Source organism: Salmo trutta, chromosome 40 (assembly GCF_901001165.1).
Source record: "Salmo trutta chromosome 40, fSalTru1.1, whole genome shotgun sequence".
NCBI lineage: Eukaryota > Metazoa > Chordata > Actinopteri > Salmoniformes > Salmonidae > Salmo > Salmo trutta.
In genome coordinates this window covers 4,464,342-4,469,873 of record NC_042996.1, presented here as the reverse complement: position 1 = coordinate 4,469,873, position 5,532 = coordinate 4,464,342, and positions in this window count along the sequence as shown.

Genomic DNA, 5,532 nt, shown 5'->3' with positions numbered 1-5,532 from the left:
GCAAGTCAATACAACGCACACATATAAAGTGAATCGATTGAGTGCTCTACGATAATGATGGGTGGTCGACGAATCTCAGATGATTTGTTGAGAGCCCCGAGACAAAAGTATAGAATGGGTCACAAGGTTAAGATTTGAATGAAAGATACCTATAATTCACAGCAGACAGTATCTGCTGTGTCAACAGTTTTCATTGTGTAGAGACCACTGTCTGGCTCCCCAACTCCATACTGGAGCCATGTCTCCCTGGTACGGTATAGAACAGAAACATTAACTCATGCTCTGGAATGCGGTCTCTTTAGGTTTTATCACTCAAAAGACATTGTAAATCTCCTGTCAGTGTTATCTCCCAGAGGCCCATCCTAGAACACACACACAATAGTTATAAGAATCCTCTGTTATGTTGCATAAAACAACCATTTGATGCAATTAAAGTATTATAACGTACTCTTGCGATTTTCCACCATCGTTTTCTGAGCATTGCTGGTCCCATGCAACATTTATCGATGTGTGGGGAGATTGTAAACGTCTGAGGTTGCTGTATTATTCTATGGCTTAAAATCCAACTAGCTCATTGACAAAAACATGCAGACAGGTTGTTCATGCGTCGGCCACGGGGAGACCCGGGGCAGAGTTTGCTCTGTAGAGCAAGCGTCTCCACAGTAGCATGGCTTAGGTCTGATTCATAGCAAGCACCTTTAGAACTACGAGGCACAGCGTTTCACAGCCCAAATAAAACCAACAGAATCAACTCCAAATATTCAAATAAAACCAACAGAATGAACTCCAAATACTCCAATAAGACCAATAGAATCAACTCCAAATACTCCAATAAGACCAATAGAATCAACTCCAAATACTCCAATAAAACCAATAGAATCAACTCCAAATACTCCAATAAAACCAATAGAATCAACTCCAAATACTCCAGTAAAAACAATAGAATCAACTCCAAATACTCCAGTAAAACCAATAGAATCAACTCCAAATACTCCAATAAAACCAATAGAATCAACTCCAAATACTCCAGTAAAACCAACAGAATCAACTCCAAATACTCCAATAAAACCAATAGAATCAACTCCAAATACTCCAATAAAACCAACAGAATCAACTCCAAATACTCCAATAAAACCAACAGAATCAACTCCAAATACTCCAATAAAACCAACAGAATCAACTCCAAATACTCCAATAAAACCAACAGAATCAACTCCAAATACTCCAATAAAACCAATAGAATCAACTCCAAATACTCCAATAAAACCAATAGAATCAACTCCAAATACTCCAAACTGTACCTTTGCCACCTCCAGAGATGACTGCTGTTTACTGGTTTCCTCCAATTGTTAATTTTACTACATGACTGTTTTATTCATAGAAAATAGAGTGGATGGATACAGAGGACCATGTGCATCAACCTTCCATTGAGAGATCATTATTCTAATGTTGTGCTCAAGGAGGAGTTGTATGGGAGGGTGCGACCGTATTAATGCTGTGTGAAATCTTTATTGGGTGCATCTCATTGACCCCGGTGGCTCCTACGTCCAGCTCGATACCAATCACCCCTCCTCCACCCCACCCCACCCTGTTGGCCCCTGTCCGATCGATAAGGAGGAGGGCCGGGGGCACTGCCAAGAGTGACACGGCCGAGATTAAATCTAGCTATCAGGAGAGCTGGGGGAGAAAAGTGTGGATTGTGCATTTCTTGGATGAAGACACAAATTGGACATCAAGTATTGGGTCTGTGGTTAGGGGTTAGGGATAAAGTCCAGTAATTGATTGATTGATCCCCCCAACAACTCCAGGTAGCCTCTGCCTGTTTCAAACCGCTTGGTGCCGAATAAACGTTCCGCTTGTCTCCATCCAGACTGAGAATTAGGGCTCCTTTGGGTCAAAACTTGTTTTTGCAAGAACGATTTTCTTTCTTGTTCCAAGAAATGTATCGAGAGAGAATTTGCATGGCTAAGATATTCTGACTCATTTCAGTCAATACATTTAAACACATGGAATAGAAATACTTACTCAACTAGTAAATGTACAGATTTGCTATTTTTATAGCCCTTGCTTGCCAATGGGTCTAGCGATCAGCTTTGATCCAAGTTAGTAGAATAAACTGATAAATACTGAACAGAGTGCTTTTGTACTTCCCCTATACTCATTATACAGGATCAGCCATTAATAAAGGGAGGTCAAAACAAAATCATTAGACCCACTATCTAGTGTTTACCATCGTTAATAATGAATGCTCTCTCTTGCTTGCGTACTCAAACACACACACACACACACGCACACACACACACACACACACACACACACACACACACACACACACACACACACACACACACACACACACACACAAATGGTCTACACACACACACACACACACACACACAAATGGTCTACACACACACACACACATGCAAACACACGTAGTCTATACATACACACATAGTCTACACACACACACACAGTCTTAATTAACACACACAAATAGTCTACAAACACAAATGTGCACGTGCACACACAAAGATACACACAGCGTATTGATTCATATTGTTGGTGTAAGCCCAGATCGGTCCCACCTTCCCATCATGCTCTGAAATCACCACTGGTGTCCCTCAGGCTTCTTCTTCAGCATGGCTCCTTGCTCTGCTCTATGAGAATAGGGGGGGGACCAGGATAGACCAAAGCAGACTGGTGGTCCTCTGGGGCCTGGCCCTGTCTTACCCTGCCAGAGCAGTGGCTGATGAAACACCCCAGAAACAACCGCTTACTGAAAAGCCTTGTTATGTCACAGTGTCATCTTCTCCCTCACAGATGTAGACTCCAAACAGAAAGCTGTGATCCCCCTCTCGTCCAACCCTGATTTGTCCGAATAGGGCCCGTTGTCCCTGCCTCTTCCCCTGTCGCTACGATTAATTTTTCATCAAAGGCAAGCTAGCTGAGACACCGACCGGATCCCCTAACAATCTCCAAGGAAGGCCCTAGACTATTGGCTGACACGGAAAATCTCTAGTCCCCTCTACAGTCTTCCCACAGAAAATAAAATACAATTATTAACTTTGTTTGGCAACACAAGACGGTAAATTATGGTGTTTATGCAACTTTCTATTTTGCAAATATCGTTTAAACCATATTGTGTCAAATTTCTGTTTGTGTCAAATTAGCGTTTGTAGCATTAGCACTCACCTTACACTACAGTTCAAAAGTTTGGGGTCACTTAGAAATGTCCTTGTTTTTGAAAGGAAAGGACATTTTTTGTCCATTAAAATAACATCAAATTGATCAGAAATACAGTATAGACATTGTTAATGTTGTAAATGACTATTGTAGCTGGAAACGGCAGATTTTTTATGGAATATCTACGTAAGCGTACAGAGGCCCATTATCAGCAACCATCACTCCTGTGTTCCAATGGCACGTTGTGTTCGCTAATCCAAGTTTATAATTTTGAAAGACTAATTGATCATTAGAAAACCCTTTTGCAATTATGTTAGCATAGCTGAAATCTGCTGTTCTGATTAAAGAAGCAATAAAACTGGCCTTTAAACTCATTGAGTATCTGGAGCATCAGCATTTGTGGGTTCAATTACAGGCTCAAAATTGCCAGAAACAAACTACATTCTTCTGAAACTTGTCAGTTGATTCTTGTTCTGAGAAATCAAGGCTATTCCATGCGAGAAATTGCTAAGAAACTGAAGAGCTCATACAACCTTGTGTACTACTCCCTTCACAGAACAGCGCAAACTAGCTCTAACCAGAATAGAAAGAGGAGTGGGAGGCCCCGGTGCACAACTGAGCAAGAGGACAAGTAAATTAGAGTGTCTAGTTTGAGAAACAGACGCCTCACAAGTCCTCAACTGGCAGCTTCATTAAATAGTACCCGCAAAACACCTGTCTCAACGTCAACAGTGAAGAGGCGACTCTGGGATGCTGGCCTTCTAGGAAGAGTTGCAAAGAAAAAGCCATATCTCAGAATGGCCAATAAAATGAAAAGATTAAGATGGATAAAAGAACACAGACACTGGACAGAGGAACTCTGCCTAGAAGGCCAGCATCCCGGAGTCGCCTCTTCACTGCTGACGTTGAGACTTGGCCAAACTCTCCGTCAACGCCCAGAGGCCAGTGAGAAGTGAGAAAGACATTTTAACACCAGCACAGTGATTCAGCTTGAGGTGTGTTCACCAATTATTAATCATTACCCCCACATTTATGAACATTTATTAATCATTAGTAAAGTATTTTGCAGCCCCTAATCTAAGTGAGCGCTATTTACGCTTTATAAATGCTTTATAAATACTTTATTCATGTTTTGAGTGCAGTGCAATTTCTGTGTGTGTGTGTGTGTGTGTGTGTGTGTGTGTGTGTGTGTGTGTGTGTGTGTGTGTGAATAACTAGTTTACTAGCATATGTACAAATGGAGTAATGATTATAAATGGTGAGCAAACTGCATTATAAATGGTTTATTACAGACACTTAAAATAAAGTGTTGCCCCATCATTACTTGCATCATTTATGATCCCCATCTTTTTGTGTCTTTTTTTGTTGCCCATTCCACCCCCTCCTCTGGTTGGAGGACCTGGTGGAAACCATTACAATCCAATATACAGTACCAGTCAAAAGTTTGGACACATCTACTCATTCCAGGGTTTTCTTTATTTTGACTATTTTCTACATTGTAGAATAATAGTGACTACATCAACACTATGAAATAACACATATGTAATCATGTAGTAACCAAAAAAGTGTTAAACAAATCAAAATATATTTTAGATTTCAGATTCTTCAAAGTAGTCAGATTCTTCAAGTATACCTTGATGACAGCTTTGCACAATTTTGGCATTCTCTCAACCAGCTTCATGGGGTAGTCATCTGGAATGCATTTCAATGAACAGGTGTTGATTTGTGGAATTTCTTTCCTTCTTAATACATTTGAGCCAATCAGTTGTGCTGTGACAAGGTAGGGGTGGTATACATAAGATAGCTCTATTTGGTAAAAGAACAAGTTCATATTATGGCAAGAACAGCTCAAATAAGACATGAAGTTCAATCAATCCAGAATTGTTTTTCAAGAACTTTGAAAGTTTCTTCAAGTGGAGTCGCAAAAACCATCAAGCGCTATGATGAAACTGGCTGTCATGAGGACCGCCACAGGAAAGGAAGACCCAGAGTTATCTCTGCTGCAGAGGATTAGTTCATTAGAGTTACAGGCCTCAGAAATTGCAGTCCAAATAAATCCTTCACAGAATTCAAGTAACAGACCCATCTCAACATTAACTGTTCAGAAGAGACTGTGTGAATCAGGCCTTCATGGTCGAATTGCTGCAAAGAAATCCCTACTAAAGGAAACCAATAAGAAGAAGAAACTTGCTTGGGCCAAGAAACACGAGCAATGGACATTAGACCGGCGGTAATCTGTCCTTTGGTCTGATGAGTCCAAATTTGAGATTTTTGGCTCGAACCGACGTGTCTTTGTGAGATGCAGAGTGGGTGAACGGATGATCTCCACATGTGTGGCTCCCACCG